Here is a 24736-nt window from a genome sequence, read left to right as displayed (position 1 = left end):
TTGCATGGACAATTAATGAAGAAAATCTCCCTCTTTTATACCTGCCAATTCAATTTTCTTCCTAAACTAGGAGAATCATTAATTAATCTTGGATTAAATGAATTAGAAGTTGTCCTTCATGCTCGCTAGACATCCCAAGCTCCTTTAGGTCCATCTTGCTCTTGTAATTGGCCCACTAAGCACCTCCAATGGGTCTATGGCATGATTATGCTTGATGTTAGGCTGATTCTCATTATATATTATGTGGGAGTAAATATTTTAAAAATAATTCAATCCATGTTTTGTTATTTTATTATAGTGACTTAGAAAAACAACAATCAAGTCATGTATGTTAATAAATTGCAATGTTGATGTTGAAAAATGATGAGAAATAATAGAAATCAAATCAGGTATTTTGCAATTTTTTGATATTGATAAATGTGGGGAAATAATTGCATATGTTGATGTTGGTAAATGATGAGAAATAGTTGCTTGCATTGATGTTGAAATATTTTGATATTGATAAATGTTGGACAATAATTGCATAGGTTGATGTTGGTAAATGATGAGAAATAATTGTTTACACTGATGTTGAAATTTTTTGATATTGATAAATGTTGGGAAATAATTGCAAAGGTTCATGTTGGTAAATGATGAGAAATAATTGTTTGCGTTGATATTGGTAAATGATGAGAAATCATTTTTCGCATTGATGTTGGTAAATAATAAGAAATAATTGCTTACTTTGATGTTAAAATTTTTTTATATTGATAAATGTTGTGAAGTAATTGCATAGGTTAATGTTGGTAAATGATGAGAAATAATTGTTCACGTTGATATTGGTATATGATGAGAAATAATTGATTGCGTTGATGTTGAAATTTCTTGGTATTGGTAATTGATGAGAAATAATTGCATAGGTTAATATTGGTAAATGATGAGAAATAATTGTATTGTTGATGTAGATATTTTATATTGTTGGTAAATGATGAGAAATAATTGTATAGGTTGATGTTGGTAAATAATGAAAAATAATTGAATTATTGATGTTTTGATAGGTTATGTGAAATCCTTATTTAGTAGATGATTGTCAGTTGCTCTTGTTATATGCATAATAGCCATGGACTCATAGACATCTGTTGTCCCCCTTATATTTTTGAGCTTGTTGAGATGCATTGCTTAAAACATGTAATATGGCAATTTAGTTTTAAACAACTCATCCCAGCCGAAATAGATACGAGTGATCAATTGCATTTCATTAGTTGTTCGGGTAGGCACACTGATTATAGTTAGATGATTCACCATCTCTAATATATATTGATGTGGGATGCACAAAGATATTTTATTTTTAGAGATGTTACTTGAGTATAACATGTCAAATCATTACACCAAACCCAACACAAGTTCCTCCACGCGAGGAGATGGAGTATGAGCCACATGCACGTCGGACTAAGCATGCTATAAGTATTTGTTGTTTTTTATAGGCTTGGACAAATCCGTTGCATTTTATTTATAGATTAATAAATTATATTTGCTTCATATTAGGTTGGATAGTTGTTATGATATGTTGTGACTAATCTTTGTGATCTTGATGATGATAATGGACTTGCTCGTTATTATACATTTTCTTGATTAGAGACATGTTGTAATACACTTGATTTGTTAGGAGAGACATTACGCCTAGATGAGATTGTCTAAGACGATGAAATCACATAGACAACTGAAAGTCGTGCTATTGATTAAGTCGACACATCCTTTTTTCGTTGTAGAAGACACAAATAGGCTCATATGTATTATCATGTTGTATTATTTTCTTAGTTAAGAGCTAATTTTATTTGTATTACTTCTGTAATATTGTTTTAGCTAATTATCTTGTTGCTTTTAATGTTGTCTTGCATATTATGCATTTTCATACTTATTTTAGATAACCATGATTTTAAATTATTAATTAACAGGTGAACATGTAAACAAGATGTTTAACATTTCAAATCATCCATTTACAAGTTAAAAAATGTACATTGTTATATTTTGTTCTTGTTATTATCAATTATCTTTATAACTAATAAATTAAAACAATATTTAAAACAACACGTATTAATTTGCGATTATAATTAAAAAAACCAAATTGATGTTAAAATATTGCACTCTCAATTATGAATTTGAGGAATGGTTTTATTTGGACTTTAGTGTGGTGGTTTATGCTTCGTTTTATGTAAATTTTAAGGTCGAGCTTACGTTAAGATTGAGCTAGGATAACACAACCGCTATTCATATTAGCATTTGTGCATGGAACAATCGCTATTGTCATTAGCGGTTATTTAATATTGACACTATTTGTAATAGCAGTTTTTTAAAACAACCGTTATTTCTATTAGCGGCTCATTAATAAATTAGCGATTCTTATTATAAGTTGACTGAAAGTGTATTGTTTCCTCAATAGTTTTCTATCATGTTCTATAGTCTCAAATATTTTACCAAACTATTCTACTTTGGTAAAAGACCTTTGGTCTTGTATATTCCACAAAGCCCAAGGCTCGACTCTAATAATTTACTCTTCATAATATATATATATATATATATATATATATATATATATATATATATATATATATATATATAAAAGACTTTTGAGAATGTACTAAAATATATTTATTTTTTTTATATTGTTCTCCCTACGTAGGCTTGCACTCCTTTAAATCTGTTAGACCTCCAACAAAGATAATGCTAGATCGAAGTTAAGGTCTGATTGGAGGTTCAATTAGATTTATATAAATATATATAACAATTATGTGTCTTTTGATTAAGATAAGTATTTAATCATTAATGAAGAAAGCTAAAATTGATCATTAATCATCCATTAGAGAGATAAAGATCAAAATTATTAATCAAGATCAAGTCCTACATAAAATATGAGTTTTTAGTAGTTAATTAGAAAATATTACTGTACAAGTAGAATTTTAACACATACAGTGCTAGGAAGCAACGCACGCAGATAAGTAATATGAATTGATTCATATTGTGTAATCCTTATCTATTGTACACGTTTTTTAAAGGATTGTGATTTATAGTTGCTATGAAACTTGATCTTTGTAAAACTATAAATATGTTATTTAGCAGCTAGAAATGATAGTTAGCTTAATATATATAATTTCTTTATAGATTTATGTAATTTATTGCCTTTTTATAGTTTTTCTTTTACCTTAATTAGTTAACTTGCCCTTCGTTTTTATATAGTTTGTAGTTTTCTAGCATTGTCATTTTCTTCTCTCTTAACTTTTCAAAGCCAATCTAAAAATCCAACACCCCACTTAATTTGCAAGGTTGTTACCTACATCGTTTTTTTTTAAATCTATTTTGTAGTTCATGCTCAACTAAAAATAAGGAAGATATGACAATAATCAACTAGGAGAAACTGAGGAAAGGAGTCCACCTAATTGACTAGGATGAAGCAATTTGACCATGAAGAAAAAGTTCAAGTGATTAACTAGAGTATCTAGACCTATGCAAAATAGAAATTCTCAACATGTACAACTAGTTAGGGTTACATAACAAGTCAGGATTCATGTGTCTGTGTGTGTAAACAAAGTTGTGCTTTAGTTAGAATACAGTTTGTATTAGAATTCAACATGTAAGCTCCTTATGTGATATGAATAGTTCATATAGGATTAAGTTTAAGGGATTACTGATGTTGACCAGCCTAGAAACAGCAGCAATGACCCATTACATGTTCCAAATGGTCCAATGACTTGGTCCAAGACAAAGGCATTAAAAGAGGCATTGAATGCATTAGTTTTGAATGTTTCAATCAAGTCAGAATTGAAAGGTCCATTAGAGTATCAAGAGGAGACCCTAGTATATCTTATCCATGTGCAAAAGGGGTCCAATATAACCTTATTTGAGCCATGAGGTGAGGACACCAAAGGAAACAAAAAAATCCTACTACAACTTGGAAACAACATGGATGGCTGCCTTTTCCTTTTGTTTCTAGGATTAAGGGGCTGCATGGAAGGCTATAAATAAACCTTGAATCAGTTATGTAATATTTTACTTCCTTCTCTTCTTTTTATGACAGAACATGGATTTAATATTAGGGACTTTATTTTATTTTGTTAGCTACAACCCAAGGCTTGTTTGGGCTTAATTAATACTTTGTTTTCAGTTAGGATCCAAGGCTTGTTTGCATTAAGTTATGGGCTTTTCAGTTTAGGGTTTTGGGTCAGTTTTGAGTGGACCTCATATAAGTCCACATAAGGGGTCCATTAGGGTTAATTTTCCAAGAACTATTTAAACTCATGTAAACCAAAATTTCGGCAGCTTTGATGATAATTACTTCTGGATTTTTTTAGTTTTAACGTGTGAGAGTGATTCTTGCATTCTTCAGTTCTTGAACGAACTGAATCTCACTTATCGAAGATTAACTGGCTTCGTGGCGTCATTCTACTCATTCCAGTAGTGTTGGTTCCTTGGGGCAGGTTTCTATTGTGTCACACTCTTATCAGAACTATTTCAGCTTTCCAAGATCAGATCTCAATCTTGATTGTGGGTTGCGTGACCATGTGATCACGAGGTTCGCATCAGTTGGTATCAGACCTAGGCTCCGAAACAAGGTCATATCCTTCTGTTATTTTTGTTTTTTTCAGTGTTCCTTAAGTTTTTCAGTGTTTGCGTCCATCTTCTTGCTCATCGTGTCTGCGTCATCTAAGCAAAAAAAAAACAAAAGGGTTATATTTCATCTTGTTACTATCTTTAATCATATCAGTATATTAAAAAGAAAAAAAATAGGGAGAGAGAGAGGGATTAGTTGAAATTTGAAGGATCATTCAATTTTTACCGCAAAAACACAACTCTTGGTGAACCATAAGCAAACCACCTTCAAATCAATTGAAACTTCATATTTAGTCTATTAGGGGTGCGATCGCATCATATGTCAAATTTGGGCTTATTCTGATATTGTTTGCATAAGGTTTTGAATTCGAGGTACCGTAGAAACACTACTCTTAGTGAACCATAAGCAAACCACCTTGGACTAAATTGAAACTTAATATTCTGTGTATTAGGGATGAGATCGCACCATATATTAAATTTGGGCCTATTTTGATATCGGCTTCTGAAGGTTTTAATTGGAGGTTCAATTCTGCCGCAAACTGATCATACATTTGGGTTTGGGTACCTAGACATAATAAAACAACCTATAAATTTATTTTTGTTGTTTGTTTAGTATTATAATACTAAATATTGAATTTGAGGTTATTTCGAGATCATTTGGTCCGGGTTTCAATTCTGTTACGTAAATATTGCGTAATAAGTTAGATTTGCGTCAAGTTTCAAAACATTATCCTTACTGTTTAGTTTTGTCCAAATCTTTGTGTTTCTATTATATTTGGTTTATCTAGGGGTCAAATAACTATTTTAGCTAATATTTGCTTCTATTTTATTTCGTGTCTTCGTTTCGTCCACAATTCGTAAGAATTTGCATTGCTACTCGCAAAATCATAATCGTAGTTTTGTTTCGCTTTGTTTTCAGTATATTTATTAATTCTTGAGTCTAAAAATTATAATTAGAGTGCCTTGTGAAGGCTACTGACTTTGATTTGTTGATTTTAGTTCCTAAAGAACCAAAAGAAAGCAAATTTTGAGGTAAAAGGCTTAGTGAGCTTATTAGAGTGAAAAGCCTTGATTTTTTGTGTGAGGATATATTTTGTGCTACTAACCAAATTTTGCAGATTCAAAGAATGTCTGAAAACAACGAATCAGCGACACAAAACGCCAACGTAGCTTTCCAATTACGAGCCATATGCCAACAACTTGAGCTGTTGTCTAGAACATACAAGGATCTAAAAGATGAGGTGAATTCAATAAAGCAACAGAAAAGTGGGGCTAATCGCCGAGGAAATACGGTTCATATGGCTGTACGGAATGTCAAATCTGATTTTGAAGAGTTTGTTGACGAAAATGTAGATGCGGGTGAAGATGACTATGATTTTGTATCTGCTGCCTAAGGAATCAGGTCTGGACCGAAGAGGGCTAGGAGGAATGTGAATTTCCGTGGTATGGGCACTTATGAAGATATGGATGGGGACTTAGACACCATTAAACTGAAAATTCCTAACTTTCAAGGTAAAAATGATCCCGAGGCTTATTTGGAGTAGGAGAAAAAGGTAGATTGGATTTTTGATTGCCATAGCTATTCTAAACAAAAGAAGGTGAAATTGGTGATAATTAACTTTACGGAGTATGCATTGATTTGGTGGGATCAAATTGTAATAAGTAGGAGGAGGAATGGGGAGCGACCCATTCAGACTTGGGGGGAGATGAAAGTCTTAATAAGGAGACGATTTGTGCCAAACCACTATTACAGAGAGTTATATCTGAAGCTCCAAGGTCTGAATCAAGGTTATAAGACAGTAGATGAATATCACAAAGAGATGGAGATAGCAATGATTCGGGCCAATGAGGATAGAGAAGCCACCATGCCTAGATTTCTTAATGGGTTGAATCGGGACATTGCCAATGTGGTTGAGCTACAACACTATGTGGAGCTAGAGGACATGGTTCACATGGCTACGAAGGTGGAGAGACAACTTCAGAAGGGACATGCTCGACCAGCGTTTAATTCGGGCTCTTCATCATCTTGGAAGCCGAATCTAAAGAGAGAGGGTATTATCCAGCTGAGATCGTTTGTTCCTTCTAGAACTGAACCACCAAAGGCTAAAGTTGATGTCCCTACTGATGCCAAAGGTAAATCTAAAACTCAACCTAAACGTACCCATGATGTTAAATGTTTCAGGTGTTAGGGACATGGACATTATACTTCAAAGTGTCCAAACAAAAGAATCGTGATGATTAGAGATAATGGTGATATGGACTCTGAAAGTGACAAATCTGATTGTGAAGGCATGAAACCATTAGAGGATAGTGATGGGGATGAGTTAGCATTACTGGTTATGGAGTCCTTGGTTATAAGACGAACACTTCAGGTTTAGGTCAAGGAAGATGAAACTAATCAACAAAGGAAAAACATCTTTCATACGCGTTGTTATGTACAAAGCAAGGTGTGTGGTTTAATTATAGATAGTGGAAGCAATATTAATGTTTGTAGTATAACCCTTGTTAGTAAACTGAATTTGTGTACTATTAAGCATGCTAAACCATATAGATTACAATGGTTGAATGATAGTGGTGAAGTGAAAGTGACTAAAGAAGTTGTGGTTCCATTTTCGATTGGGAAATATATTGATGAAGTTCTGTGCGACGTGGTACCAATGCAAGCAAGTCACATCTTATTGGGAGACCATGGCAATATGATTAGAAGGCAATTTATGATAGGGCTAAAAATAGGTATACCATTGTAAAAGATGGTAAAAACCATCACTGTTGTACCTCTTACACCCAAACAGGTGTATGATGATCAAATAAAGCTATAAAGTGAGCATGAGGCATAGGGAGAGAAAATCAAAGTGAGGAACAAGAGGAAAGAAGACCACCAAATTTGGCTAGAACCCAAACCACTACAACCCATTCGGCCACCCATCCAAATTCAAACAAATATTCGACCTACACTCCAAACAAATCAAACCATTTGACCACAACTCAAAAACACCCAAATCTGGCCGAGAGTGAAGACAAGAGGAGTGAAAAAGTCAGGAAGGCTGATGAGAATTGTGTGGAAAAACTAAGGAAACAACCCAATGTTTATGCTAGAAAGGGTGAGGTCAGATCTGCATTTTTCACTAACAAGCCAATGATTTTACTTGTGTACAAAGAAGCTTACTTTAATACTAATAATCTTGATCATATTATGCCTAATGTTGCTATTTCTTTATTGTAGGAGTTTGATGATGTGTTCCCCGACGATACTCCTAGTGGATTACCACCATTGAGGGGGATAGAGCATCAGATTGATTTTATAACCAGAGCTTCAATTTCTAACCGACCAGCCTATAGAAATAATCTCGAGGAGACGAAGGAGCTTCAAAGGCAAATTGATGAGCTGATGAAAAATAGCTACATTTGTGAGAGTATGAGCCCGTGTACTGTACCCGTGCTACTTGTGCCTAAGAAGGATGACACATGGAGGATGTGTGTTGATTGCCGAGCCATCAACAACATAATGATAAAGTATAGACACCCCATTCCTAGGCTTGATGACATGTTAGATGAGTTACATGGATCCTATATTTTCTCTAAAATTGACTTGAAAAGTGAGTACCATCAAATTAGGATGAAAGAAGGTGATGAGTGGAAAACAGCATTAAAGACTAAGTATGGTTTGTATGAATGGTTATTAATGCCGTTTGGACTTATAAATGCACCTAGTATGTTTATGTGTTTAATGAATCATGTGTTGCGTGCATTCATAGGTAAGTTTGTGGTTGTGTATTTTGATGACATTCTGATCTATAGCAAAAACTTAACTAAGTATCTTAATCATTTGTGTAATGTACTTAATGTGTTGCGTAGTGAGAAATTGTATGCTAATCTTAAAAAATGTGCCTTTTGCATGGAGAAAATTGTGTTTCTTGGCTATGTTGTAACTGCACAGGGTATCGAGATGGATGAAGAGAAAGTTAAGGCCATCCGGGATTGACCTACACCTCAATCGGTAAGTGAGGTAAGGAGTTTTCATGGGTTAGCTAGTTTTTACAAGCATTTTGTGAAAGATTTCAGTACAATAGCTACACCCTTGAATGAAGTTGTTAAAAAGTCAATTGGGTTTAAATGAGGGAAGGAACAAGAATTGGCTTTTGTTATTTTGAAAGAGAAATTATGTTCTGCACCTGTTTTGGCTTTACCTAACTTTACGAAAGCATTTGAAATAGAATGTGATGCGTCTGGAATGGGAATAAGTGCTGTTTTGATGCAGGATCGGAGACCTATTGCGTATTTTAGTGAGAAGTTAAGTGGAGTAACCTTGAACTATCCCACTTATGACAAAGAACTCTATGCATTGGTAAGAGCACTTGAGACATGACAACATTACTTGTGGCCAAAAGAGTTTGTAATCCATTCGGATCATAAGTCCTTGAAACATCTGAAAGGATAAGGTAAGTTGAATAGGAGGCATGAAAAATGAGTTGAATTCATTGAAACTTTTCCTTACATAATCAGTATAAGCAAAGCAAAGAGAATATCGTAGCTGATGCACTTTCGCACAGGTATATTCTTTTACACACCATGAATACTAGATTGTTAGGCTTTGAATATGTGAAGGAATTGTATGATAATGATTCTGACTTTGCTGAGATTTATAATGCATGTGGACATTCAACTTTCGGTAAGTTTTATTTGATGGATGGTTATTTGTTCAAAGAGAATAGATTGTGTGTTCTTGCTAGTTCTTTGCATGAATTACTTGTTTGTGAAGCACATTAGGTGGTTTAATGGGTCACTTTAGGGTTGAGAAAACCTTGGATGTATTGCATGAGCATTTCTATTGGCCAAAGATGAAAAGAGATGTGCCACGAATTTGTGAGCAGTGCATTGCTTGTAGAAAGGCAAAATCTAGAGTACAACCGCATAGACTATATACACCATTACCTGTGCCTACTGAATCTTGGGTAGATATCTCTATGGACTTTGTTTTAGGTTTACCTAGGTCAAAGAAAGGTAGAGACTCTATTTTTGTTGTGATTGATAGGTTTTCTAAAATGGCGCATTTCATTGCATGCAATAAAACGGATGATGCATCTCATATTGCAGACTTGTTTTTAGGGAGATTGTACGTTTGCATGGCATTCCTAAGAGTATAGTGTCAGATCGTGATGTTAAGTTCCTTAACTACTTTTAGAAGACCTTATTGGGAAAGTTGGGAACTAAACTCTTATTTTTTACAACATGTCATCCTCAAACAGATGGACAAACTGAGATAGTGAATAGAACATTATCCCAACATTTTTGCGTGCTATAATTTAAAAGAATTTAAAAAGTTAGAAAAAATGTTTGCCTTTTGTTGAGTTTGCTTATAATAGAACTGTGCATTCGACCACTAGTTTTTCTCCTTTTGAAATTGTTTATGGTTTTAATCCACTAATTCCTATGGACTTAATTCCTTTGCCTTTTGAAGAAAGGGTAAGTTTAGATGGTGAAAAGAAGGCAAAGATGGTGAGACAACTCCATGAGGGAGTTCAACTGCAAATAGAGAAAAAGAACAGACTTTACGCTTCTAAAGCAAATAAGGGACGTAAACTGGTTGTTTTCCAACCCGGTGATTGGTTTGGGTGCACATGCGTAAAGAACGATTTCTTAACCAAAGGAAATCAAAATTATAGCCTCGTGGTGATGGTCCATTTCAGGTTTTAGAGAGAATCAATGACAACGCATACAAAATTGACCTTCTAGGTGAGTATGGTGTTAGTGCTACCTTTAATGTTGCTGATGTTACATTGTTTGACACAAATTTTGATTCGAGGTCGAATCCTTTCAAGGAGAGAGGGGCTGACGTGGACTAGCCCAGAAACACCAGCAAGGACCCATTACATGTTCCAAATGGTCCAATGACTTGGTCCAAGACAAAAGCATTAAAAGAGGCATTGAATGCATTGGTTTTGAATGTTTCAATCAAGTCAGAATTGAAAGGTCCATTAGAGTATCAAGAGGACACCCTAGTACATCTTATCCATGTGCAAGAGGGGTCCAATACAACCTTATTTGAGCCATGAGGTGAGGACAACAAAGGAAACAAAAGAATCCTATTACAACTTGAAAACAACATGGGTGGCTACCTTTTCCTTTTGTTTCTAGGATTAAGGGGCTACATAGAAGGCTATAAATAAGCCTTGAATCAGTTCTGTAATATTTTACTTCCTTCTCTTCTTCTCATGACAGAACATGGATTTAATATTAGGGGCTTTATTTTATTTTGTTAGCTACAGCTCAAGGCTTGTTTGGGCTTAATTAATACTTTATTTTCAGTTAGGATCTAAGGCTTGTTTGCATTAAGTTATGGGCTTTTCAGTTTAGGGTTTTGGGTCAATTTTGAGTGGACCTCATATAAGTCCACATAAGAGGTCCATTAGGGTTAATTTTTCAAGAACTATTTAAACTCATGTAAGCCAAAATTTTGGCTGCTTTGATGATAATTACTTCTGGATTTTTTTAGTTTTAAAGTGAGAGAGTGATTCTTGCATTCTTCAGTTCTTGAACGAACTGAATCTCACTTATCGAAGATTAACTGGTTTCGTGGCGTCATTCTACTCATTCCAGTGTTGGTGCCTTGGGGCAGGTTTTCATTGTGTCACACTCCTATCAGACCTATTTCGGCTTTTCGGGATCAAATCTCAATCTTAATTGTGGGTTGTGTGATCACGTGATCACGAGGTTCGCATCAATTACATAGGACTTCAATGTTAATGTATATATTTTGTAGCCAATTCAAATGAGCACAAGTGACATTGATTTTATTCATGCAAAGAAAATTATAAAGTGATTATAATTATGATGATTATGATTCTAATGAAATCTATGATTAACTTTAAATTAAAACCTAACCAAGTAAAGGAGAAGAAAGGGAGACAATTATAATTCTACCCTATCGCCAAACCTAACTAAAGTATTTGGGCTTTTTAATTTTACCCCTTCACGTAAAATATTAACTTTATATTAAAACTAAAACTCTAAATTAAATTAATTATATAATTATTTAAAATTATATATATATATATAATATTCTATTTAGATTAGGTTTAATTAAAATACTTAACTAAACTATATTTTAAAAAAATAATTTTCCTAAATAAAGATAGTTCTTTAAGCCAACAAACTTTATTTGATTGATTCTAAAATTGTTTAGGATATGAATAAGAATTCAATATGATAAATTTTCTTAATAAATTTTCAAATATTTTAAAATTACTATTTCAACTACATTTATGTCTTTCAAAAAACCTATTAGTTGTAGTTGAATGATCAAGTTTATTTAGTTTGTGTTTTCATTGTTATTGGTGCTAATTATGAATTATTTTTATGTGGAAACCAATAACTTCTTGATTCTTTTTAATTTGGTGTTTGCTCCAACCAAGTCTAGTTGATTTTTTCAAAGTTGAATTTTTCAAAAAACAAAAATAGGGAAAGGATGTTACGCCTCCACCAGTGACACCAACATTACTTAAGCGCCTAGCCAATACCTCGTGTCCTAGGCAAGGAAGTTATTGTCCTGTTACAGTAAGGCCAGCTTGGATGACGTGCCTGGGGCGGTCGAAGGTTGTTGCCTCTCACTATTATGGCATCCACCCATTACAACTGGTGATAAGAAGAAGAAGAAAGGGATATAATTATAATTCTGCCCTATTGAATTATTAGAGTTTTTTTAAGGGGTATAATTATGATTTTACCCTTGCAAATATAAAATATTAACATTATATTAAAATTAAAGCTCTAAATTAAATTAATTATAGAGTTCTTAAAAAATATATAATTTAATATTTTTATTTTAGAAATGTTTTAATGTTGTAACACCCTGTAATTTTTAAACATCATAACGAAATTTTAAACCTTGATTTCAAAGAAAAATAGGATGATTTTTTTTTCATCATTAGATCTCATCCTTTAGTCATTGAGAACTCTACTAGAATTCTAGTAGAGTTTCCTCTAAAATAAACATTCTCAAATTATCGACACCTATATACATAACAATATAACAAATTGGCATTGTTCAATATCCATTCATAACACAAAGTCAAGAGTAAATATCCTCTACTCCATTAAATCATTTATTAGATTCACATAACAAATATATTATGAACTCTTCAGTAACATCAACAATTATAGATATAAGATCATTTACAATATATTTGCATATGTAGTTTATTTACTATAAAAAGGTAAATTGAAAATCAAATTATAATATAATAATTGAAATCAAGAGCTAAGTTACTTGCATAATAAATTCCTATTTATTTATATTATAAATGGATCGACATCCTTTAATATATTTTAAAAAATCTATCATGTCCCACATTACATTTTCATTACTTAAACTAAAAGAACCATAAGGAAATCTTATTGCTTTGTTCAAGTTTGAGAGCACCTAAAATAAAAAATATATATACAACATAAGTATAAAATGACATAATGCGTTAGATATTAAATGCATACATTAATAATTTACTTCATTATTCCAAGATTGACAATGTAAATATAATTACATAATCTTTTTTCCACTCATCAACGAGATCGTTTGGATCCAAATCCCTGTTAACATGAATTTACCGGATAATTTACTATACCATACCTTATATAAGATATGAAATATTACTTCTTATTCTTGACTAAATCCCTTCAACCTCGTATTAACAATCACTTCCTCTTTTATAGCTTGTATTAGGTCATTTCTCTTTCTTTTTTTTATACAAATCCCTTTATTTTATCCTTAATTAATTAGCCTTAATATTACAATCAAAAGATCATACTTACTAATTCCACACACGTGTTGTATGTTCTTTTGTTTAAAGTAATTTAGAGATGAAATTTCATACTTTCTAAATCCCCCTAGAAGGTTCATTATATGTGATGTTCTTTTGTGTAATCATGTTTCATTATCAAGTTAAATGGAAGTGAATTTCTCTCTCAGGTATGCATCATATAGTTTCCTAAATAAAATACACCATCTTGTGTGTGATTGATAGTTTCCCATAATTTTAGTTAGTATCCCAAGTAGTTGTCTATATATACTAATCATGAAATATCTATCGCATTATCTATACATCTCTTTCTTAATATCTTTTAAATTAATGTCTTGTTTGTCAGCACAATACCTTTCCATAATTCCTTAAATTATTGTACTTTAGTTACTCAATAATCCCTAAAATAGTCCTCAGCTCTGACATTGAGCAATGAAACAACCATTTTGATGCACCCTCAATATTATTCCAAAGACGACATTAGACTTTATACATTACACTATTGAAATAGTTTTTCAAAACAGAATAGCCTCAATACTGTTTCATAAATAGTCTTGAAATTTATTTGATAAATAATTTAAATGACCTTTCCTTTTACACTCATGTATACTTTCAAAACAACCTTAAAATCATATCTAACTCTACTACCAAAACAACCAACATCTTAATACATTTAAATAATCAATCATCAATCATCATTAGTGTCACACATGTGCAGCGTCGTAAATATTGTCCTCCTGAAATGGGATCTTTGTGGTGATGGATGAAAAGAATAAGGAATTACTGTTTCTTATTAGAAAAATGGGATGTAGTCGCTATTTAGTATTTTGGTTACTAGAAACCCTAACTAGTCTTAGATTTTAGATTAGAGGACTAGTTGTGTATATGGATGATGTAGTACACCTTACCTACTTAGAAAACATTGCCACAACTTCAAAAATGATCATTTTAACATCAAAGCTTATAAAACAATAGTACATACCAACACTTAACACTTCAATGAACAAATTTAATCATTCAACTAAACTTTAAACAAAACACACACATACACACACACACACACTAAATCATGTCTTAAATCACATAATGAGCAGGGGTTACCTAATCATGAATCATGCTGGTTGCCCGAATAGAGACCATCCGTTAAAAAACCTAGATATTTCTCTTTACAATACCTACGGTATAAAGTCTTTTAAAAGACTTTAAAAGATAAGTTTATAAAGAAAAGAAACTAAATGGTGTTAGGTATTTGAAAGTTGATACTTTGTGAAAAATATCAAAGATATTTCACAAATGATATCTATTTATGATGCAAACCTCGTGATCATGCAACCTGCACGCAAAGACACCAATTCCCGGAAAAGCCAAGTAAATCGGGTTTGATAGGAGTGTGACACAAAGATAACTTGTACCTAGGCACCAGCACTATTGGAAATGGTAAACCCCTACCCAACGAATATTGATTCGCGAACGAGAAGTATTAGGATGACGCTACGAAGCTAGTTGTTCTTTGATAAGTCGTTTTCAGTTCTTTGGAGAACCATGGAAAGGAGATTATCCCACCAACATACACACACAAAGTGCGGCAAACAAGAATTTTATTAATCTGAATTGTCTAACATACATGTCTGGTTATGCCTTTATTTATACTAACTCTAGACTTAAATAAACCCTAATAGACCCCCCTTTGGTGGACTTATATTAAGCCCACTTATAATTGACCCAAATAAGTAATAATAACCTAAAGACTAGGAAGAAAATAATAAAAATCCAAAAATTATCATCCTAAATATGCTAGAATCAGATTTGTCACCTTTAAGAAGTTCCAAATAGACTAGAAAATCTGATATGAAGGTAGAATTTATTCTGAAGTCTTTTTTTCCTTTTTATAGCTAGGATGAACAAGGAATCCTTGTAAGAAAAGGATTCTGAAATAATTATGAATCATTGCCACATTTGGAAACTATGTTGCAGCCCATTAAAGATCTTTGTAGAATTAGTAGATTTCCAAAATAAGCAGCCACATCCTTTTAGGAAAATAATTCTAGCCAAAAATTCCTGGAAAGCTAAGTAAATCAGGATTGATAGGAGTATGATACAAAGATAACTTGTACTTAGACACCAGCACTATTGAAAACGGAAACCCTCACCCAACTAATATTAATTTACGAACGAGAAGTATAAAGATGACACCACGAAGTCAGTTGTTCTTCAATAAGTCATTTCAGTTCTTTAGAGAACCAAGGAAGAATATCTCACCATCACACATAATGTTATGGAACAAGATGTTTATTAATTTACAAAATTTGTAGCCCCCACACGTCTGGTTATAGCTTCATTTATACTGACTCTACACTGAAATAAACTCTAATGGACCCCCTTTATGTTGACTTATATGAGGCCACTTACAATTGACCCAAATAAGTAATAATAACCCAAAGACTAAGAAGAAAAAATAAAAATAATAAAAATCCAAAAATTATTATCCTAGACATGCTAAAATTAGACTTGTCACTCCTAAAAAGTCCTAAATAAACTAGAAAATCTGATCTACATGTGGAATTAATTCTGAATTCTTGTTGCCTTGTTATGCTTGGTTTCCTTGTTGTACATGGACAATTTAATAAAGAAAATCCTCATGTTTTATACTTGCCAATTTAGTTTCCTTCCTAGAAACTAAAATGTCATTAAATACCATCAGCTATTCTTTCCTTGTATAGCTAGGATGAATACGGAATCCTTATAAGAAAAGGACTATGAAACATTAATGAATTCTTGCTACATTTAGAAACTACGTTGTAGCCCATTAAAGATCCTTATAGAATTAGGAGATTCCCAAAACAAGCTGTCACAATCTTGATGTGAACCTCGTGATCACGTGGTCATGCAACCCACACGCAAAGACATCAATTCCTTGGAAAGCCAAGTAAATTAGGTTTGATAGGAGTTTGACACAAAATAAGCCCTGAATCAGTTCTGTAATATTTTATTTCCTTCTCTTCTTCTCATGGCATAACATATATTTAATATTAAGGGCCTTATTTTATTTTGTTAGCTACAATCCAAGGCTTGTTTGGGTTTAATTAATACTTTATTTTCAGCTAGGATCCAAGACTTGTTTGGATCACGTTATGGGCTTTTTAGTTTAGGGTTTTTGAGTCAGTTTTGAGTGGACCTTATATAAGTCCACATAAGGGTCCATTAGGGTCAATTTTTCAAAAACTATTTCAACTCATGTAACCAAAATCTCGGCACTCATTGATGAATATTACTTTTGAATTTTCAATTTTAACGTGTGAGAGTGATTCTTGCATTCTTTAGTTCTTGAACGAACTGAATCTGGCTTATCAAAGATTAAATGGCTTTATGGCATCATTCTACTTCATTCTAATAGTATTGGTTCCTTGGGGCAGGTTTCCATTGTGTCACACTTTCTTTTAGACTTATTTCAGCTTTCCGGGAAGATCACAATCTTGATTATGGGTTGCGTGATCACGTGATTTCGAGGTCCGCATCATATACATATTTGGATTGCGTTGTAACGTTATTCCATTTGGTGTTGGTTTCAGTCTCGCAAGATCTGCAAGAAGGTGAGATGAGAGGTGTGAACCTGTGAGGATATGTTTTTACCACTAACCAATTTTTGCAGGTACTATTATGTTAGATCAAAACAACACACCCACCCCTCTCGAAGGAGAACTTAAGTTTCAAATGCAAACCATGACGCAGATGATGGAGAGGATAAATTTTGTGATGGGGAACATGTGTGACAGACTTGATAGGGTGGAGAGACATGGTAACAAGGCTGGTACAAGCACCCAAGACGTGAGGAAAGTTGGGGCTGAACCGAAAAGCAAACAGTGGCAGTAGGGCTGAAAGGCCAATGTGGGCTGATTATGAGGATTTTGAGGAGGGAGTTGATGATATTGATGATAGTGGTGTTGACAACGAGACCAAAGGCCATCGGGGAGGTTTTCGGCAGCGTCGGAACCGAAGAGATTTTAGGACTAGAACTAGGAGCCAATTTGGCCAAAGGGGAAATTTTCATAGTATTTGGGAACATGATGATTTAGATGGTGACTTGGATGCTATCAAACTGAAATTACCTTCATTTTAAGGTAAAAACGATCCCGAGGTGTATTTGGAATTGGGGAAAAAAGTGGATTGGATTTTTTATTGCCATAACTATTCGAAGGCGAAAAAGGTAAAAATGGTAGTAATTGAGTTCACATATTAAGCACTAATTTGGTGGGATCAGAATTTGATTAGTAGGAGAAGGAGTGGAGAGAGGCTGGTAGCGTCGTGGGAGGAGATAAAAGTGTTGATGAGAAGGCGATTTGTGCCTAACCACTAGTATAGTGATTTGTATCTGAAATTGCAGGGTTTGAATCAGAGTTTTAGGCCTGAATAGGGACATTACAAATGTTGTAAAATTACAAGATTATGTGGAATTGGAGGACATGGTCTATATAGCAATAAAGGTGGAGAGGCAAATAAAGAGAAGAGGCAGTACACGTTTTCAGACCAATTCGGCTTCATTTTCCTCAACATGGAGGCCGAATCTGAAGAGAGAGGAGGTTATCCAACCAAAGCTTTATGCAAAGGTAGAACCACCTAAGGCCAAAAAAGACGCTCATACGGATGGGAAAGGTAAATCTAAATCTCAACCTATTGTAAAGGATGGTAAAACCATCACTCTTGTACCTCTTTATCCAAAACAAGTGAAACCTATTGTAAATGATGATCAAATGAAATTAAAAAGGGAATGTGAGGATAGGAAGAGCGAAAATTCACGTAATGAAAATGATGAGAGAAGACCACCAGATTCGGCTAAACTTAAATCATTAATTAAACCGGTTGAGAGTGGATGTAAAACCCGATGAGTGAAGAAAGTAAGCTTGTGTGATGATAATAGTGTGGAAAAATTAAAGAAACAACTTAATTTTTATGTAATAGAAGCTCAAATCAGATTTGTATTTTTCATTAACAAGCCGATAATCTTACTTGTGTATAAGGAGACTTATTTCAACATTAACGATCTTGATTTTTCTATTTCTAGTTGATGAGGATTAGCCCAAAACCAAGCGCAATCATGCCAACTGATGCGAATCTCGTGATCATGTGGTTACGCCACCCATACGCAAAGACACCAATTCTCGGAAAGTCAAGTAAATCAGTTTGATAAAAGTGTAACACAAAGATAACTTGTACTTAGGCACCAACGGATATTGATTCGCGAATGAGAAGTGTAAGGATGACGCCACAAAGCCATTTGTTATTCGATAAGTCCTTTTTAGTTTCTTAAAGAATCAAGGAATGGAGATTATCCCACCAATACACAACAAGTGCGACAAACAGGAAGTTTTATTGATCTGAAAATTATGTAACCTTTGTATCTTCTTCTTTTAATACATACGTCAACTTACCAAAAAAAAAAGAAAATTATGTAACCTTACATGTTTGGTTATGCCTTTATTTATACTAACTCTAGACTTAAAAACACCCTAATGGACCCCCCTTAGGTGGACTTATATGAAGTCCACTTACAATTAACCCAAATAAGTAATAATAACCCAAAGACTAAGAAGAAAATAATAAAAATCTGAAAATTATCATTCTAAATATGCTAGAATTAGATTTGTCACCCTTAAGAAGTCCCAAATAAACTAGAAGAAATCTGATTTAGGAAATTTGTGTTGTTGCCCCCTTTGATGCCCTTGATTAGCTTGGATTTTCTTGTTTAACTTGGACAAATAAGAAAACAATTTTTCTCTGTTGCTGATTTTATTACTTTCCTTTCTACATTAGGAAAACCATTAAATAATCCTCCTCTCTTTAGGAATAAGATCTAGCCAACTTTGTTACTTAATTAGGATAATAAATTGTTGACTTTCTATTCCTTTAGCATTAGGAAAAAAACAAGCCTAACAAGGCGGCTGGTATTGGGCCGGACATATTAGCCCCTTGTTCCACATGAATTGGGCTCTTCCTGGACTTGAATTAGATGAATTAAAGGCTGTCCTTCATGCTTCTTAAATGTCCTAAGCCGCTCTAGGTCCATTTTGCTTCATAAGTTCTTAACAAGCCCATTCAATGTTTCTTTAAGGTTATTTGCCCTAGCTCTTGTAATTTGCCCAATTGGCATCCCTAATGGGTCGTTGGCATGATTATGCTTGCTGTTGGGCTGATCCTCATCACCAACGACCCATTAGGGATGCCAATTGGGCCCATTACAAGAGCTAGGGCAAAAAAGCTTTAAAAACTATCGAATGAGCTTGCTCATAAAATATGGAGCAAGATGGACCTAGAGGAGCTTGGGACATCTAAGGAGCATTTTGTGTCGCTGATTCATTGTTTTTAGACTTTATTTGAATATGCAAAATTTGGTCAGTAGCATAAAATATATCTTCACACCTCTCATGTATCACACAAAAAAAATCAAGGCTTTTCACTCTAATAAGCTTACTACGCCTTTTACCTCACAACTTGCTTTTTTTTGTTCTTTAAGAACTAAAATAAAAAAATCAAATTTAGTAGCAGCGTACTCTAATTATAATTTTCAGAATCAAAATCAATAAATATACTGAAAACAAAGCAAAACAAAACTGATTACAATTTTGCGAGTAGCAATTCAAATATATACGAATTGTAGATGAAACGAAGACACTGAATAAAACAGAAGCGAATATTACAAAAAACAATTACTTAACCCCTAGATAACCCAAATATAATAGCAAAAAAAAGTTTTGGACAAAACCAAACAGTAAGGATCACGTTTTGAAACTTGACGCAAATCTAACCGTTACACAATTTTTCCATAACAGAATTAAAACCCAGACCAAACAATCTCAAAATGACCTCAAATTCAATATTTAGTATTATTATACAAAAAAAGAGCAAAAATCAATTTATAGATTGTTCACTTCTATCTAGGTACCCAAAACCCTTGTATGATCAGTTTGCGGCAGAATTGAACCTCCAATTAAAACCTACAGAAGCCGATATCAAAATAAGCCCAAATTTAATATATGGTGTGATCTATCCCCCAACACACAGAATATGAAGTTTCAATTGATTCTCAGGTGGTTAGCTTATGTTCATTAAGAGTAGTGTTTTTACAGCAGAATTGAACCTCGAATTAAAACTCAAGCAAACTATATTAAAACAAGCCCAAATTTTATATATTTTACGATCTCACCACCAATAAATAGAATATGAAGTTCCAATTGATTCTGAGGTGATTTGATTATAGTTCACTAAGAGTTGTGTTTCTACAGTAAAATTGATCATCGAACTAAAACTTCAAGCAAACAATATGAGAATAAGCCCACATTTGACATATGATGCGATCTCACCCCTAATAGACTGAATTTGAAGTTTCAATTGATTCTAAGGTGGTTTGCTTATGATTCACAAAGAGTTGTGTTTCTGGGGAAAAAATTAAATCATCCTTCATATTTCAAATAATCTCTCTCTCTCTCTCTCTCTCTCTCTCTCTCTTTTAATATACTGATATGATTAGAGAGAGTAACAACATGAAATATAAGCCTTTTTTGTTTTGTTTAGATAAACCAGACACAAAGAACAAGATGATGGACGCAAACATTGAAAAACTCAAAGGAACACTAAAAAAAATGAAAATAACATAAGGATATGACCTTTTTTTGAAGCCTAGCTTTGATACCAATTGATACGAATCTCGTGATCACTTGGTGACGCAACCCACAATCAAGATTGAGATATGATCCTGGAAAACCAAAATATGTCTGATAGGAGTGTAACATAATGGAAACCTGCCTCAAGGCACCAACACTATTAGAATGAGTATAATGACGCCACAAACCCAGTTAATATTCAATAAGTCAGATTCAGTTCGTTCAAGAACAGAAGAATGCAATAATCACTCTCACACGTTAAAACTATAAAATTTAGAAATAATATTCATCAAAGAATGCTGAAATTTTGGTTACATGAGTTTAAATAGTTCTTAAAAAATTAACCCTAATGGACCCCTTATGTGGACGTATATGAAATCCACTCAAAACTGACCCAAAAACACTAAACTGAAAAGCCCATAAGGCACCAACACTACTGAAAGCGGAGACCCCCACCCAACGAATATTGATTCGAGAACGAGAAGTATAAGGATGACGCCACGAAGACAGTTGTTCTTCGATAAGTCATTTTTCAGTTCTTTAGAGCACCATGGAAACGAGATTATCTCATCAACACATACACACAAAGTGCGGCAAACAAGAAGTTTTATTAATCTAAATTTTCTAACTCACATGTCTGGTTATGCCTTTATATATACTAACTCTAGACTTAAACAAACCCTAATGGACCCCCCTTAGGTGGACTTATATTAAGCCCGCTTACAATTGACCCAAATAGGTAATAATAACCCAAAAACTAAGAAGAAAGTAATAAAAATCTGAAAATTACCATCCTAAATATGCTAGAATCAGATTTTTCACCATTAAGAAGTCCCAAATAGATAGGAAATCTGATTTGAAGGTAGAATTTATTCTGAAGTCTTCTTTTCTTTATGCAGCTAGGATGAATAAGGAATCCTTGTAAGAAAAGAATTTTGAAATAATTATAAATCTCTGCCACACTTGGAAACTATGTTGCAGCACAATAAAGATCTTTGTAGAATTAGTAGATTTCCAGAATAAGTTGCCATATCCTTTTAGGAAAAGAATCCTAGCCAAAGAGGAAGTCCACAAGTCAAAAGGAAGTAAATAATAAAATTCATACAGCCTTTGTTGACCCGTGTTTCGATGCCTTTCCGAATTTTGTTTGATCTGAAATTTTGAACCAAGGTAGGACAACATGTCAGGAGACTCCACGTAAACTTTCAGCTCGATCCCACTGTCGGATTGAGAATTATGACTATTACCATAAAACTGGATAGTTGCACATTTTACGTCAAAATCTGAATTTGACCTTTCCTGGATTGTATCAATAGCGTGATCCAAACAAGCCTTAGATCCTAGCTAAAAACCAAGTATTAATTAAGCTCAAACAAACCTTGGGTTGTAGCTAACAAAATAAAATAAAGCCTCTAATATTAAATCCATGTTTTTTCCATGAGAAGAAAAGAAAGAATAAAATATTACAAAACTGATTCAAGGCTTATTTATACGGCCATGCAGCCCATTAATCCTAGAAACAAAAGGAAAAGGTAGCTACGTATGTTTTTTTCAAGTTTTAGTAGAATTCTTTTGTTTCCCTTGTTGTCCTCGCCTCTGGCCCAAATAAGGTTGTATTGGGCCCCTCTTATACATGGATAAGATGTATTAGGGCATCCTCTTGATACTCCAATGGACCTTTCAATTCTGACTTCAAAACCACTGCATTCAATACCTTTGAGGGGGAGGCCTTGGTTATAAGGCGTGCACTGAACATGTAAATCAAAGAAGATGATGTAGATCAGCAACGGGAAAACTTAAATGAATTATGTATTGCATGCGTTTATAGGTAAGTTTGTTGTTGTGTATTTTGATGACATTTTGATCTACATGAAGAACTTAAATGAGCATCTTGATCATTTGCGTAGTGTACTTAGTGTATTCCAAATTGAGTAATTGTATGTTAATTTTAAAAAGTGTACCTTTTGCATGGAAAAAATTGTGTTTCTTGGATATGTCGTAATTGCACAAGGTATCGAGATGGACGAGGAAAAAGTTAAGACCATCCGGGATTGGCATCACCAAAATTGATAAGTGAGGTAAGGAGTTTTCATGGACTTGCTAGGTTTATAGAAGGTTTGTGAAGGATTTTAGTATTATTTCTACACTTTTAACTGAAATGATGAAAAAATCTGTTGGATTTAAATGGAATGATGACCATGACCAGTATAAGGCTTTTAATTTGTTGAAAGATAAACTTTGGTCGACGCCTGTTTTAGCTTTGCCAGACTTGACGAGAGCTTTTAAAGTTGAATGTGATGTTTCAGGTCTAATGCAAGATAAGATGCCCATTGCGTATTTCAACAAAAAACTTAATGGGGCAGTCTTGAATTACCCTACATATGGCAAAGAGCTTTATGCATTGGTAAAAACTTTAGAGACGTGGCATCATTACCTATGGCCCAAGGAGTTTTGATGCATTCAGATCATGAATCATTGAAGCACTTGAAAGGGCAAGGTAAGTTGAGTAAGAGACATTAAAACCTTATTGAAACCTTTCTGTATGTGATCAAGTATAAGCAAGGAAAATAAAACATTATTGCTGATGATGCACTTTCATGCAAGTATGTTCTTTTATCTATTTTGGATGCTATTTCTAGGATCTGAACACATAAAAGAATTGTACAAGGATGATAGTGATTTTGCTAATGTTTACAGTGCTTGCCAAACCTTCAGGCCTTGGGAAGGATGATAGGATTTGAACACATGATGATAGTCTAACAAGTAGCAGACGAATCTATCCAAAATATGAACGAAATTGAAGACTCGAATAAAAATAGAAATGAAATATGCAAAATGATGAAACAACACCCAAATATGTTGGATATGTTGAAAATATATTGCAAGAAATGAAAACAATAGAAAGAAAGTGAATTTTAAAAGTTGACACAAAACATACTCGTTTACGACGAGTTAAGTCCGAATCTGGAATCTAAAGTAAATATTGTCCAATTGAGCTAACATTTCAGATATAGTGCAATATTAACCCAAAATAGATAGGATATAAATTTTGAGAAATTTACGATAAGGTTTGATATAGTGACACAAAAACGTTATGAATCAGACCTGATTAGACCCGAAATTGAAAACCAAAGACAACGATATCCAATTGACCCCATAATAAATATGTGATGCGATTATGACCCCAGTAATCATAGTATCAACTTTTAGCTAATTCCGAGTTGATTTGTTCCAAGTTTCCCATGTTTAGTTTTCTTGATCACATAAACGTCTTTTTGAACGATTTTTTTTCTTGTCTTTTTTTTATGTTACTGATATATTTTGGATAGTAATAGAAACAAATAAATTTTTTTAAAAAAATGTTGCAAATTCAAGGAGAAAAAAAATTGGACACTAAGGAATTTTTGCGGAAATGAAAATTTCAGAAGGATATAACCTGATTAATGGAGCCAAGCTTTGATACCGAATGATGCGAACCTCGTGATCATGTGATCACACAAAGACATCAATTCCTGGAAAACCAAGTAAATGAGGTTTGATAGTTGTGTGACACAAAGATAATTAGTACCTTGGCACCAACACTATTGGAAACAAGAAACCCCCACCCAACAAATACTGATTCACGAATGAGAAGTATAAGGATGACACCACGAAGCCAGTTGTTCTTCGATAAGTCACTTTCAGTTCTTTAGAGAACCATGAAAG

At 33.5% G+C, this 24736-nt stretch overlaps 1 pseudogene; it reads left to right on the top strand.

Annotated features, from left to right (window-relative positions):
* The first annotated feature begins 5711 nt into the window (after positions 1 to 5711).
* LOC133668705 (uncharacterized) overlaps positions 5712 to 24736 on the top strand; it is a 47864-nt pseudogene continuing 28839 nt past the window's right edge.

The sequence above is a fragment of the Populus nigra genome, chromosome 11, assembly GCF_951802175.1.
Source record: "Populus nigra chromosome 11, ddPopNigr1.1, whole genome shotgun sequence".
In the NCBI taxonomy this organism is placed as follows: domain Eukaryota; kingdom Viridiplantae; phylum Streptophyta; class Magnoliopsida; order Malpighiales; family Salicaceae; genus Populus; species Populus nigra.
This window is presented reverse-complemented; position numbering and strand designations above follow the sequence as displayed.